The sequence below is a fragment of the Suncus etruscus genome, chromosome 6 (genome assembly GCF_024139225.1).
Source record: "Suncus etruscus isolate mSunEtr1 chromosome 6, mSunEtr1.pri.cur, whole genome shotgun sequence".
In the NCBI taxonomy this organism is placed as follows: domain Eukaryota; kingdom Metazoa; phylum Chordata; class Mammalia; order Eulipotyphla; family Soricidae; genus Suncus; species Suncus etruscus.
In genome coordinates, this window is record NC_064853.1 from 79,566,081 (window position 1) to 79,582,160 (window position 16,080).

The following is a 16,080-nucleotide window of genomic DNA, read 5'->3' on the forward strand; positions in this document are numbered from 1 at the left end:
ACAGAAAGAAATAAAATGTGTGCTATAAGTCTGACTTTTTTAGGGGTTATAAAAAATTGATTCACATAAAGGAAAGTATTAAATTTGGAGAAATGCTTCCTCAATGTAATAGCAACTTATCTAAAATATACTATTAGCTCATCAAAGTAACAAATAGAAATAGAAATATATCAAATATGTTTTTGAAATATTCACTTTACTATAACAAATCACTAGGGAGACCAGTCTACCAAATTCCATAGTATGCATCTACCATATATATACAAATTCTATGTAATAGTATAATTATCTTATTATACTTAAGGTTATTTGTAAGAGAGAAAATACTACTATGTTGTATATGTAGTTTCTCTCAGTTGTCAGAAAACAAAGATGACATTAGCTTCATCTGTATCTTTTTTATGAAGATTTGAGTTACGATTTTTCTTTTCTTCAGAAAAAGTAGGCAGCTATTAAAAAATCTTTCAAGAACAATTTTACCAACAATGTCAATCTATTTCATGGTTTTATTCCCATGGGCAAAGCATGAACAGTAAAATTAAAGAGAGGATTTGATTGATAACCCTGGAAGTCAGAGAAATGGTTGATATTTTCCTTCATTGATTTTGTGATTCTTTATAAATAAATAGCACCATTGTACATATTTTTTCTGTGTTTAAGTTATAAGTTCAAGATATGACAAAATGCATCACAAATCAATCAAATATTATTAATTATTTTTGTTTGGAAGTCACACCTGGCAGTGCTCAGAGTTTACTTTTGAGTCCGTTCTCAGGGATCATTCCTGGTTGTCTCAGACAGAGGCTCCTTGGGGTGCCTAGATTGAACCTTACTACCTTTAAGGTATCTCATGCTTCCATCTCCAAAAATTACCAGGATTTGCTATAATAAATAGATCAAAGTTTAAGTATTAGTTTGATGCTTCTAAGACTGACTTAAGTGGACTTACAGAGATTTCTCATTGCTGTGAGGACACACGAGTCGCCTGTTAAACTTGGAATAGGGTATAAGTCCCCAGTCAGTCTAGTTTAAACTAGTTTAAATTAATGAACAAGCATTTGTCACTGAACTCAATAAAAGTCAGGCTGGAAGAGACACAGGGCTCCTACTGAATCTCAGATTGAGTCCTGAAAATAAATATTGCTCTTATGCCACTGAGTCTTCATGATTGCTTCTTACATAGCAGTCCCATAAAAGTAGGTAACTGATACAGGAGAAAGGAAGAAATTACCATATTTGGAATAGCCACCTGTCTATATTGTGTAAGAAATATAATAATTACCATGTAACTGTGATAGCAGAGTTTAATATATCATCTTCATGTAACATTCTGAGAGAATGAAAAATTAGGAGGATATCTTGATAGGAGGAAATACTATACTGAAATCATCTTAACACAAAGTTAAAATATTATTTTACAATTTTCAACATGTGATTGATAAAAGTACTAACTAGTTCTTAACAGAGAATGCATTTTGAAAAATAACTTTAAAGACATATTTTACAGTTTTTCATACATTCCACTATAATTCTAAAAAACAATGTAGAAAAATCATATAGTTTTATAATGAATAGAAATACAATAAAACTATTTTAAACTGAAAAATTGTGCATTAGAGAATTGCTTTGATAGTTCTCCTACTTTTATTTTTCCTGGGTATGTCTCTGCTTTTCCATTTGTTCACCAATCAAAGGGAGGAAGACAAAATTTATGTCAGGCACCAAACAGTTCCCAACAGCGACACTCAAAGAAGTGTTTGGTTAAAGTGATGAAAGAAGAAATTGAGCAAAACTTTTACTAGGGTTTGGCTTCGACAAGCAAGCTGTCGATCAGCTTAAATAACCTTCATGACCCCTATTTATTGATGCACAGGGTTCCCACACTTAATTGTAGTTGCTGCAGTGAAGTCTTATAGCAACCTTTCAAATGACCTACTGAGGATTTCAGATGTTTGGAGGAATCATTCCTTTTTCTTTTTAATTGAAACCCATTTCTTGATTTTTGGTGAGAGATAGAATAAGACTTTTATTGGTAAGTATACTATAATTTTACTGATGTTGATATATTTCTATAAATGATGTACACACAATACCTATATAATTTATGGATCAATATGACTTCAGCCAAATTTGGCAGTAATAGAAAAAACAACATTAGTGTGGTTGTTAAATAGTTAATTCTTGGATAGCCTGATTCAAAGGATTTGGAAGAGGTCGATCTGAGAAACTGTATTACCAATCAGCTCTGAGGTATGTCTAAATAGCTGTCCTGGGTACCACACTGTTTTAAATTCTGTTTTGTTTGGGATTATGCCTAGTGGTATGCAGTAGCTACTCTCTGTGGTGCTCAAGGCTCTTGGTTTCAAAGCATGTGCTCCAAACTTCTGCGCTATGACTATGTCTCTGGCATCAAATGCACCATATTTCTGAAATGGAAGATCTTAGTGAATGTGGTGCCCTGATTCACAGTCACACACAAAAATTCGTAAGGTCTTCTTTGGGCGATTGATTTCCACATTTAAAAAATTTACACTCTAAACATGCTCCTAAATAGTTGATTGTATTCCCTAATTACTCCTTCAAACCTAAGAGTAAGGATCCACCCTAAGAGGGAAGGCAGCATCATTTTTAATCAATTTAATCTATTGTTTTTTTTTTTCCTTCCTTGAATTTGGTGCCTTTCAATGTTTCACGAAGTCAATTAAGCTGAAGAAATAAACAAGCAAACAAACAAACAAACAAAAAAAGGCCCTGAGTTTGAGGGAGAGGCTGGGGCCAGTTTTGTTTTTGACCTCACCCCAGCAGTGCACAGCTTGCTTCTTGGAAAAAGGCAGCTGAGTTGCTGCAGCATAAAAGAAAAGCCCTGGGTGTAAAGAATCAACAGCTTGATGAAGTCACACTCTTCATTTGATGGCGATTCGAATGTGTAGAAGGCAGAACAGTGTTGTTCTGTTCACTTGCAGACTTGCTGGTTAAAAGACTATTCAATTTTCTTTTCTTCTGACATTGAATGCATGACATACAGTGCAGGTGGGTGGTAGTGGTTGCTGTCCAACTCCTACTTTCTCTTCTTAGTTCCCCTCAATTTGTGATCATATTCTAAAATGAGGAAGTGTTCTTTCACTAAATTATAGAAAAAATTTTAAAGATTAAAAAAAATCTACCCCCTTGTTCCCCCACAAACTACTGTTAATGCATGAGTTAATTTTTCGCTTGTACTTTTAATGTCTGCAAACATATAAATGATTTTACAAATTTGGCATGTTCTTTTATAGATTTGACTAGTTTAATTAACCATTCTTACTTTTACTTTTTTGTGGTACAGGAGATTGAACTCAGGGTCTCACTATTTTAAGAAAGAACTCTACCAATTAACTACGCTCCTAAATGTCATTTCCCCCTTTTCCTTGTTATTTTCTTCTCTTAAAAATAAGCTTTTTATTGCTGTGGACTTAAGAAAATGTTCTCATTTATAACAGTTTATCAAATTAATTCTCAACTATTTGGCTAACTGTTATAATTACTTTTTCTACAACTCATCTCTCCCATTTTTAATTTCTGAACTTATGGAAAATAATTTTTGTAAGGGCAGAAGCAAAAGAAAAGCTCAATTGTAGAGATATTAAATTGCTAGAAGCAATGTTTTACCCGAGAATATGGGCCTATCCATCCAGTTGCATGTATTCTGCATTCAATTAGCCACTCATGTGGGCAGAAAAAAGTCTAGAATCCAACCAATGAGAAATTCAAAATAAGACTCAGGAAATGTGCCCTATACTTACAAAGCAGATGTGAGAGAATCTACCTAAATGTCTTTCCTACATATTTAAGAAGTGGACATTTGTTTTAATTTGGCCTAGGTGGATAAGTTTTAATCTTCAACTAAAGACTGTTTTGAAGATATGTAAATAAAACCCAGAATTTTGACGAGCTAATCTTCCAAGGATTAATATCAAGAGAAAATGATCCACAATGGGAGATTATCAGCACCAAAGCACATTTCAGAATAAAGTACATAATAGTAGTAGATTCACATTTGAAATAAAAGTGATAGTTTTAATATAGTAGTGAGGTAAAGTAACTGTGTATACTGACTACACCTGAAAAGGAGGACTGACCAGTGGCATGGTAATCTCACAACAAGCACCAGAAGGTAATCAAAATAAGGACTGATCAGTGGTGTGGTGAGCTCCATTGGACCTCTGAGGCTGTTACAGCTGGCACCCAGCCCACGGCACAGAAGGAACCTAGCAAGATCTGTGCATAGAAAAGAGTGTGGCTCAAACGGTGATGAGTTTAGTTAGAGAAATAACTACATTGCGAACTATCCTAACAATGAGAATATATGAGGGAAATAGAAAACCTGTCTAGAGTACATGTGGGGGTGGGGAGGGGAGGAGGGATATTTGGGACATTGGTGATGGGAATATTACACTGGTGATTGGGGGTGTCATCTTATATGACTGACCCCAACCACAATCATGTTTGTAACAAAGGTGTTTAAATAAAAAATATTAAAAAAAAGAAAAGAGTGTGGCTTCTTTGCTCCACTACATGACCACATGTTTATCCTATAGTATAATGAATCACAGCACAACACATAGAAAACACCATATTGCAAAGACACAATGAGAAAACAATGCAGAATGCCACGTTGCTTAGAAAATGATGATGTTACTTCAGCAGACAAGTACCAGCCACCTATATAGCCTCTCTGATAAAGACTTTAGAGAGAAAAAAATCTGAAGAATGCTCAAAGAACACAAAGAAACCATAGAACAAACCAAAGAAACAATAAGAATCAATAGAATTTGAAAGTAGAAATGAGGACATTTCAAATTGAAATAACAAGACTGAAAAACCTGGTATGCAAAGTGAAAACATCACTGAAAAATCTCACAGTAAAGTAACAGCAGGTGAGGACAGAATCAGTGAACTAGAAGATGAGATGAATAATAACTACATACAATGAAAAGTCTGGAAAAGAGACTTAAAACAACTGATTAGATACTGGAAAAAAGAAGTCTAGAATAAACTCAATAGAAATAACCTAAGAATCATTGGAATCCCAGAGTCCCAGGAAGAAAAACCCCATAAAAAATCAATAGTCAAGGACATCATTAAATAGTAATAAGAGAATATTGTACTGGACACACTTGTTAATCTAGTCAGTCTTAATTTTCAAAGATGTACAAGAATATATATCATACACTCTTATATTAACACATTTAAATAGATAAATGACAACATAAAGAACAAAATAAAGCAAAACAAAATATGAGTTCTTTTGTTCAAGACTTGCAGCCTAAAGACTTGTTTCATCCAAGCCTCTGGGAAAGAGGTTGTGACTTAGTGCTTCAAAGGTCAACTAATGCTGAGAATGCAGCCCCTGGATCCTGCTAGAAAAAATATTGCTACTATACTTCAGTTATTCTGCATGGAACTAACAGGAGAGAGCTGGCTGAGGTCATGATGAACTTATCTTATTTTTATTGTGTTCACGGGAAAGGAGTGAGCAAGGGTACTTGCTCTGTTATGATTCTCAAAAATTCTTAGCTCAAAATGTGGGAGCTTTGCTCCTAGAATCAGAGCTTAGCCGTATCAACTTGCTTTTCACTGCCCCAGAGAGCAACAGGGAGAAAGAGAAATCCATCACCTGTATCGATCCTATCTCTGTTTCTTAAGACAAAAACTCTTTCTATATGTTTGGTGCATCCACTGCTAGATTAGTCTGTACTTGATGGACCAATATTTGCAGGCATTAATGGAGGAAGAAGAAATCTACAAAGTCACCAGAAAAACATAAATTGCTTAATCCAGTTCCATAGGTATAATAAAGATTTACAGAAAGCATATGGGGCATGAAAGAAGAATAATTTAGCTTTCTAGAAGACAAAAATCTGATTTCTTGGCAAAATAATAGCCAATAACTTGCTGGTGATGAGCATAATTTTTTTTTACCTTTCAATCACTTAGCTGTTTGCTACTTAACCAAGCCAAACAATATAGAACTATTGAGAACTAAGCTTTGCATCTTAAAAAAATATTTTCTGTGGCTGGAGCAGTGATGCAGTGGTGGAGGGTTTGCCATGCACATGTCAGACCGTGGTTCAATCCCTCAGCATCCTATATGATCCCCCAAACCAGGAGCGTTTTTTGAGAGCATAGTCAGGAGTAAACCCTGAGTGTGATCAGGTAGCTCAAAAACCAAAAACCAAAAAAATTTTTTTCTTACTTTCCTTTTTTTGTGTGGACATTTATTTATTTTTGTTAAATAAAAATTCATAAAGAAAATATTTATATTCTTAAATATGAATTTTTGATCAGTGTGCTATATATGTATCTCTATTGGTACACATACATAAGAACATATAATATGTACAATAATTTTATATTAAATATGTTATCATATATAATATATTTGCACTTATTATATCCATTTATACATTATGTATTTTTTAAAATTTTTTCCTTTATTTAAACATCTTGGTTACATATATGATTGTGATTAGGTTTTAGTCATGTAAAGAACATCCCCTTCACCAGTGCAATATTCCCACCACCAATGTTCCAAATCTCCCTCCATCCCACCCCACCCCCACGTGTACTCCAGAAAGGCTTTCAGGTTCCCTCATTCATTAACATGATTGTGGTAGTTCTTTGTGTAGTTATTTCTGTAACTGCACTCACCACTCTTTGTGGTGAGCTTCATAAAGTGAGCTGGAAGTTCCAGCCCTCCTCTCATTGTCTCTGAGGATTGTTGCAAAAATGACTTTTATTTTTCTTAAAACCCATAGATGAATGAGACTATACTGCATCTCTCTCTCCCTCTGACTTATTTCACTCAGCATGATAGATTCCATGTACATCCATGTATTGGAAAATTTCATGACTTCATCTCTCCTGACAGCTGCATAATATTCCATTGTGTATATGTACCACAGTTTTTTTAGCGATTCCTCTGTTGAAGAGCATCTTGGTTGTTTCCAGAGCCTGGCTATTGTGAATAGTGCTGCAATAAATATAGGTGTCAGGAAGGGGTTTTTGTATTGTATTCTTGTGTTCTTAGGGTATAACCCTAAGAGTGAACTAGCTGGGTCGAAAGGGAGCTCAATTTCCAGATTTTGAAGGAATCTCCATATCGCTTTCCATAGAGGTTGGACTAGACGGCATTCCCACCAGCAGTGGGTAAGAGTTCCTTTCTCTCCACATCTCCGCCAGCACTGATTGTTCTCATTCTTTGTGATGTACACCAACCTCTGTGGTATGAGGTGGTATCTCTCATTGTTTTGATTTGCATCTCCCTGATTATTAGTGATGAGGACCATTTTTTCATGTGCCTTTTGGCCATTTGCATTTATTCTTTCTTTTTTGTGTTTTTTGGGTCACACCGGCAGTGTTCAGGGGTTATTCCTGATTCAGGCTTAAAAATTGCTCCTGGCAGGCACAGGGGACCATATGGTGCACTGGGATTCGAACCGATGAACTCCTGCATGAAAGGCAAACGCCTTACCTCTATGCTATCTCTCCAGCCCCGGCCATTTGTTTTTGTTTTTGTTTTTTTTAATCAAAGCGTCTGTTCATTTATTCTCCCCATTTTTTGATGGGATTAGATGTTTTTTTTTCTTGTAAAGTTCTGTCAGTGCCCTGTATATTTTGGATATTAGCCCCTTATCTGATGGGTGTTGAGTGAATAGTTTCTCCCACTTGGTGGGTGATTCTTGTATACTGGGCACAATTTCTTTTAAGGTGCAGAAGCTTCTCAGTTTAATGAATTCCTAACTGTTGATCTCTGCTTCCACTTGTTTGGTAAGTGCAGTTTCCTCCTTGAAGATGCCTTTAGTCTCAATGTCATGGAGTGTTTTATCGACGTGTTGTTCTATAATACCTTATGGTATCAGGTCTGATATCAAGGTTATTAATCCATTTGGATTTTACCTTTGTATGTGGTGTTAACAGGGGGTCTATGTTTGCTTTTTTGCAAGTGGCTTACCAGTTCTGCCAGCACCACTTGTTGAAGAGGTTTTCACTGCTCCACTTAGGATTTCTTGCTCCTTTGTCAAAAATTAGGTAATTGTATGTCTGGGGGACAATGTCTGAGAACTTAGACTATTCCACTGATGTGAGGGTCTGTCTTTATTCCAATACCATGCTGTTTTGATAACTATTGCTTTGTAGTATAGTTTTAAAGTTGAGGAAAGTAATGCCTCCTATTTTCCTTTTCCCTAGGAGTGCTTTGGCTATTCGAGGGTGTTTATTGTTCCAGATGAACTTTATAAGTGTTTGTTCCACTTCTTGGAAGAATGTGATGGGTGTCTTTAGAGGGATCACATTAAATCTGTATAATGTTTTGGGGAGTACTGCCATTTTAATGATGTTAATCCTGCCAATCCTTGAGCAGGGTATGTGTTTCCATTTCTGTGTGTCCTCTCTTATTTCTTGGAGCAGGGCTTTATACTTTTCTTTGTATAGGTCCTTCACGTCTTTGGTCAAGTTGACTCCAAGATATTTGAGTTTGTGTGACACTAATGTCAATGAGATTGCCTTCTTGACTTTCTTCTCTTCCCTTTTATTATTGGTGTATAAAAAGTCCATTGATTTCTGTGTGTTAAATTTGTAGCCTCCCAACTTGCTATATGAGTCTATTGTTTCTAGAAGCTTTTTGGTAGAGTCTTTAGGGTTTTCTAAGTAGAGTATTATGTCATCTACAAACAATGAGAGCTTAACTTCTTTCCTATCTGGATTTCTTTGATATCTTTTTCTTGAGTGATCACTATAGCAAGAATTTCCAGTACTATGTTGAAGAGGAGTGGTGAGAGCGGACAGCCTTGTCTTGTACCAGAATTTAGAGGAAAGGCTTTTAGTTTTTCTTCGTTGAGGATAATATTTGTCATTGGCTTGTGGTAGATGGCTTCAACTAGATTGAAAAAGGTTCCTTCCATTCTCATTTTGCTGAGAGTTTTTTTGTTTTGTTTTGGTTTTGGGGCCACACCCAGCGGTGCTCAGGGGTTACTCCTGGTTGTCTGCTCAGAAATAGCTCCTGGCAGGCACGGGGACCATATGGGAGACCGGGATTTGAACCAACCACTTTAGGTCCTGGATCGGCTGCTTGCAAGGCAAACACCGCTGTGCTATCTCTCCGGGCCCTTGCTGAGAGTTTTGATCAAGAATAGTGTTGGACCTTATCAAATGCTTTCTCTGCATCTATTGATATGATCATGTGAGTTTTGTTTTTCTTCTTGTTGATGTTGTGTATAAAGTTGATAGATTTACAGATGTTAAACCATCCTTGCATTCCTGGGATGAAACCTACTTGGTCATAGTGTATGATCTTCTTGATGATGCATTGGATCCTATTTGCCAGGATTTTGTTGAAGATCTTTGCATCTGCATTCATCAGGGATATTGGTCTGTAATTTTCTTTTTTGGCAGCATCTCTGTCTGGTTTTGGTATCAAGGTGATGTTGGCTTCATAAAAGCTGTTTGGGAGTGTTCTCGTTTTTTTCAATTTCATGGAAGAGCCTGGCTAGGCTTGGTAGTAGCTCCTCTTGAAAGATTTGAAAAAATTCATTAGGAAATTCATCTGGGCAGTGCTTTTCTTTTTGGGCAGATGTTTGATTACAGTTTCCATTTCCTCACTAGTGATTGGGGTGTTTAGATATGCTACATCCTCCTTATTTAAATGTGGAATGTTATAAGTGTCCAAGAATTTTTCCATTTCTTCTAGGTTCTCATGTTTAGTAGCATAAAGTTTCTCAAAGTAGTCTCTGATTACCCTTTGAATCTCTGCAATATCTGTCGTGATCTCCCCCTTTTCATTTCTAATAAGAGCTATCAGATTTTTCTCTCTCTCTGTCTTTCTTTGTGAGTTTTGCCAATAGTATATCAATCTTGTTTTTTTTTCAATGAACCAAATTCTGCTTTTTTTGATCTTTTGGATTGTTTTTTGGTTTTCCACTATATTGAGTTCTGCTTTCAGCTTTGTTATTTCCTTCTGTCTCCCTATTTTTGTTTTTTTTTTGTTGGTCATTTTCTAATTTTTGAGCTGGGCCATTAAGTTATTCAGGTATGCCACTTCTTCCTTCCTGATGTGTGCTTGTAGAGCTATAAATTTTCCTCTCAGGACCACTTTTGCTGTATCCCATAGATTCTGGCAGTTTGTGTCTTTATTATCATTTGTGTCCAGAAAAGTTTTGATTTCCTTTTTGATTTCATCTCGGACCCACTGGTTGTTCAGTAGCAGGGTGTTTAATTTCCAATTGTTAAATTTTTTCTTCTGTGTGGCTTTGTAGTTTACATCTAATTTCAGAGCCTTGTGATCAGCAAAGGTAGCCTGCAAGATTTCTATGTTCTTGATTTTATGAAGGTATGTTTTATGTGTCAGCATGTAGTCTATCCTGGAGAATGACCCATGTACATTGGAGAAGAATGTGTATCTAGGTTTTTTTGAGATGAATTGTCCTATATATATCTACTAGTCCTCTATCTTACATTACTCTTTTCAGGGCTAGTATATTTTTGTTGGGTTTCAGTGTGGTTGACCTATAAATTGTTGATAGGGCCGTGTTGAGGTCTCCAACAATTATTGTGTTACTATTGATTTCTTCTTTCAGATATGTCAGTAATTGTATTAGATAGTTTGCTGGCCTCTCATTGGGTGCATATATGTTTAGTAGTCTGATTTCTTCCTGTTGCACATATCCCTTGATTAGTACATAGTGTCCATCTTTGTCCCTTACCACTTTTCTGCGTATATAGTTGGTGTCGTCATATATTAATATGGCCACCCTAGTTTTTTGAGGGTGTTGTTTGCTTGGATGATTTTCCTCCAGCCTTTGATTTTGAGTCTGTTTGTTCTGACTTTTTAGATGTGTTTCTTGTAGGCAGCAGAAGGTTAGATTCATCTTTTTGACCCATTTTGCCACTCTTTGTCTTTTAATTGGTGAATTTAGTCCATTGACATTGAGGGAGATGATTTTCATAGGATTTAATGTCATCTTTTTAGATAAATTTGCAGTGTTTTTTGATCTGTCTTGTCTTAAAGTAGACCTGTCAGTTTAAACCTGGTTTTTCATCTGTGAAGTTTCTGAGCTGTTGTTTATCCATGAAGCTATGTATCCTTCCTTCAAACCTGAACGTGTGTCAGGCTGGGTGCAATATTTTCAGTGAGGCATTCATTTCATTCAGTCTTGTTACAATATCCCACCACTGTCTTCTGGCCTTGAGAGTTTCTTGTGACATGTCTGCTGTAAGTCTTAGGGATGCTCCTTTGAATGTAATTTCCCTTTTTGATCTTGCTGCTTTCACTATTCTATTTCTATCTGTGGGATTTGTCATTATAACTAGGATGTGTCTTGGGGTGTTTTTCTTTGGGTCTCTTTTAGCTGGTACTCTTCAGGCATGCTGGATTTGATTTCATGTAGTCTTTAACTCTGAGAGTATCTCTTTGATGATGTCTCTCTTTGATGATGTCTTTGACAGTTGATTCTTCCTGGAGATCTCCTACCTGGGCCTCTGTGACTCCGATGTTTCTTATGTTGTTTCTGTTGAGTTTATCAAAGACTTCTATTTTCATCTGTTTGCATTCCTTGAGTACTTTTTCCATTGCCTGATCATTTGTCCTAAGGTTCTTTTTCACTTTCTTCTGCTGTGTTGAGTTTTTTTGCATCTCATCTTCCAGTACTCAGATTCTCTCCTCAGCTGCTGTTACCGTGCTGTTGAGGCCATCCACTGAGGTTTTCAGTTGAGCTACCGTGTTTTTCATATCTGCTATTTCAGTTTGGATTTTTCTGATTTCTGTCTTTGTGTTCTGTTCAGATCAATCTATGCTTTCTTTGAGTTCTACAAACATCTTCCATATTTCTCTTTTAAGTTCCTTATCCAAGAGGTTAATCAGATGGTTAGAATTTTTAAGGTCATCCAAGCTATTGTCTTCATTCTCCGTGCATGGTGCTTGCCTGCGATTTTTTCCCATTGTCACGCTAGTAGTGTGTTTTTTTTCCTGCGAGTTGTGGTGGGGTTTATTGGTTAGAGAGAGTGCGCAGCCACTCTGCTTCGCTTCGAGGCTGGGCTCTTCTGGGGCCTTTAGGTGACAGTTTTTGGGAGTTCACTTCCCAGGTTTCTGAGGAGAGCTTCAAGAATTCAGGAAAGACAGAGAAGCACAGGACAGTGCTCTCTTCAGGTCCTCAGTTTCCTCAGAAGAAGCACAGCAGGATGGAGACTCTGCAGGTAAAGCAATCAGCACTCCACCTGGCAACCCCCACAGCCAGGCCTCTGCAGGCCAGAGAGTTCAGCTTATTGGTCAGCGACCCCCACAGCCAGAATTTACTCACTGATGAGTTTCAAATTGCAGTTTTTTGGGGGTGCACTCCCTAGGCCTCTGAGGAGACATTTAGATATTCAAAAACACAGACAGACAGGCACAGAAGTTTCCCTTGAATTCCTCAGAGTAAACAAAGGCACAGCAGGGCAGAGCCTCCGCAGGCCAGAGAGTTCAGCTTATTGGATGGGGACCCCCACAGCCAGAATTTGCTCACTGGGCAGTTTCAAAATGCAGTTTTGGGGGTGCACTCCCTAGGCCTCTGAAGAGACCTTCAGGTATTCAGAAACACAGGCAGACAGGCACAGAAGTTTCCCTTGAAGTCCTCAGAGTCTCTTACTTTCAAAATCATCTCTGATGCCATGATTTAGGCATATTAAAACTGATATAAGCATAGAGTTTATGATAGTTTTAAAAATTAAAAAAGTAAATATTATTTTAGGAAGATAACTTGCCAACACTATCATTCTATGCTTCTAAACAAAAAAGCAAAAAAAAAAATCTATGTATCCATTTATTGAAATTAATAATAACAAAACTGGAAAAAATCTGTAAATCTGTTTTATCTTCAGAGATTAACTACAATATTTTTGTTAAAATGGATGTCTTTAAATTTTATTATACTCCAATATTAATCTGAAAGTTACATATCTTTCATGACATTTCCTTTTGAGCTATGTTTCATATGCAGTAGAAATATATATAATGTTAATAATTATTTGTCATTTTGTGGACTTGAAATCCTTCAGGGATTACATAGAAACAACAACTTCACCTTCAAAAGTCAGCAGAACACATTTATATTTTATATTTTATATTTTATATTTATATTTTATATTTATATTTTAGTTGTTCATTAATTGGGACACAATCATATATATAATCTTTATTTAAGCACCATGATTACAAGCAGGTTTGTACTTGGGTTTTAGTCATAAACAGAATACCCTCCCTTCACCAGTGCAACATTCTGATTATTTATTTATCAGTAGCTTCTCTTTCAGTTGTGCAGAATTAGTGTGTTTCCCTTCTCTTACAAGGTGATATAGACATTTAACTTGCTTTTGATAAGAAACGTGAGGGACCAAAAAGATAGTACAATACTTAAAATGCTTATCATCCATGTGGCTAACCTGGGTTCAATTATAGCCACCCCATATGTTTCCTGAATCCTGCTAGGAGTAACCTGTGAGTAGAGTTAGGAGTAAACTTAGAGCACAGCTGGGTGTAGCTACCCTCCCCCACATACACACACATCACACAAAAACTACTAGAAAGGTGAAACTATATGTATTATATGGAGAAAAGAATTGAATTGCTTGAATAAAAAACTGGAATACTAAATTTATACCTGTAGGTACAGGCCTACTACCTTTGAGAATTGCTTAGTTTCATAAGCAAACCTTCAAAAGCAAGACAAGTGCTTAATATAAGGATTTGTGGAGGTTTTAAAGATCTTTGTGGCTTCAATTTAATAATAGTCTATCAAGTAATTTACTATTTTTGTCATTCATGGGATAACACTTTTAATAATCAAGATAATCTTTTAATGACCTATTTTATTAATGCTTTTTAAGTTCAGCTGGCTGTGTTTTTTTGTTCTGTTATTGTTATGGGGTTTATCCCAAGTAGAAATATGGGGTCTTGGGTTAATCCCAGCTGTCCTGAGTCTAATAGGACAGGCCTGATGGTTTGAAGCCTAGAACAAGTGATGCAGTGATGCTGAGTTACAGAAGTGCTGAAGGCCTACAGAACCACTCTTAATAGTGTTCAGGGTCCACTCAGGTCACATTTACATGTGCTTAGAGAACACAGTGGTGTTGGAGATCGAACTCCTGACCTGTCAAATACTAGGCATATCTTCTACAACTTGAGATTTTTCCCTGGCATGTGTGTGTGTGTGTGTTTGTGTGTGTGTGTGTGTGTGTGTGTGTGTGTGCGTATGTGTGTGTGTGTGTGTGTGTGTATACCTGCATTTTGGACCACACTTGCTCAGGGATTATTTCTAATTTTTGCTCAGGGATCACTTCTGGTGTGATTGAGAACCATCCCTAGGGTACTAGGGATACAACTGATCAGACCCCCATCAGTAGCATGCAAGACAAGCACTAAACTTACTATACAATTGCTCTATTTTATTTATATTTTCATATTGCATTTCAGGTCTATATCTGAGTTTGTAAATATTCCTTAATTCAACTTTTCTAGTGTATAGTCTTCCAAGTTTTTTTTTCAGGGGACAGCACAAACGTAGTCCCCCACTACCACAAATTATGCAGTTGAGTTTTCCACATTTGGGGAAATCGCAGGGGTCAGCACACCCTGAGTGCAATGGGTGAGCCTTGCCCTGGGGAAACCACCTTCATGATCATGGTATCTCTCCTGCCAGGTAAGTAAAGTCTTCCAAGTTTTATATTACTTGTATGTTATTCCTTCTTTACTTACTCTTGACTATATAGAACAATGCTAAAGGCTGGGGAGTTTATAAAAAGTCTTAAAATGCACATGCACTTATTTTGGAATACAAAGCTTTTTAGTTTGTTCGTTTGATTTTGGGTCACATCCAGCTGTGCTCACTGTTTTCTCTGATCTTTGCTCAGGAAACACTTTTGGCAGGCTCCAGTGTCCATATCGAGTACAGGAGATCAAAACCTAATTTGCCATGCACAAGGCAAACACCCTATCTTTTGCACTATTTTTCCCTAAGTATCGCTTTGTTTATTTAAAAATAGATTATAACACTGTGATTTGCCAAGTTGTTCAAAATAAATAATTTTAGAAGTAAAATGTTCAAATACTCATCCTATCACCACTGTGACCTTCCCTTCACTAGTGTCTCAATTTCCCATCCAACATCATAGCCTGCCCCCTTGAACACACTCATTTATTTCAGGTTGTTTTCTATCAAAAAAAAGGCAAATTAACTGATCAGAACTCAGATCAACATGGGTCAATTTGAAATTATTCTATTTTTATTCATGATGTTACTAAAGCCAATGTCTAAGAATTAATCAGGCTGTGGTTGGTGCTAGTTGAGTCTCCTATGTTACTGTTTAGGCTCACTGAGCTAGGTAGATTTCTATGTAACTTTCCCATCAGATTTCTTTGTGATACTACTGGGTTGACAATACTATAACATTTTGAGGTGTCAGATGACCCTTTGAAAATGTGTGGTTCAAGATCTGCAAATCTGAAAAAAATTTAATGGCTTAGAAGTTTGATAAGTTTGATAAATGGTGGAGCTAGGCTGTTTCTGTCTGAGGATATAGGATGTGGTTTCAGAGCTGCTGTGGTTCACGCAGAAAGAGGAATCTTTCCCCCACATTCTAAGAAGGCCACAGAGATGTCAGCCAGACAAGGTTATCTGCAAGGGAAGACAGCCATTATTTTCTTTTGGAACTTGGTAGAGAAGCTGGATTGTTTTTTACATAGAGGTAACATGTGGTCCCATCGAGAATTTTCTTTATCACTGACTTTGATTCTTGAGCATCTTAGTGTGTATGTTTTCACATTTAGAAAATTGAATTGCTCTATAAATTTCCTGAACTTTTACAGTTCTTTTCTTAGATTTAGAAAGATCTCTATTATTGTTTGTTTCTTGTTTTGTTTTATTAGGCACTTTAGTCCCTTTCTTTACCTTACTGGTTTATTTAATATATTCACGTTTTCATTTACAATTGAACTGGATATATTTTGTGGAAAACTGGATTGCTTTCTTTATTTTTCCCAAAATATCATCACTTTTTTTCCCATTTTGGGCC

At 36.5% G+C, this 16,080-nt stretch overlaps 1 non-coding gene across 1 annotated transcript; it reads right to left on the bottom strand.

Moving 5' to 3' along the window:
• Nucleotides 1–14,552: 14,552 nt before the first annotated feature.
• On the bottom strand, nucleotides 14,553–14,716 carry LOC126012414 (U1 spliceosomal RNA). The gene has a single exon (XR_007496894.1). It is a non-coding gene; the product is annotated as a U1 spliceosomal RNA (small nuclear RNA).
• Nucleotides 14,717–16,080: the final 1,364 nt, after the last annotated feature.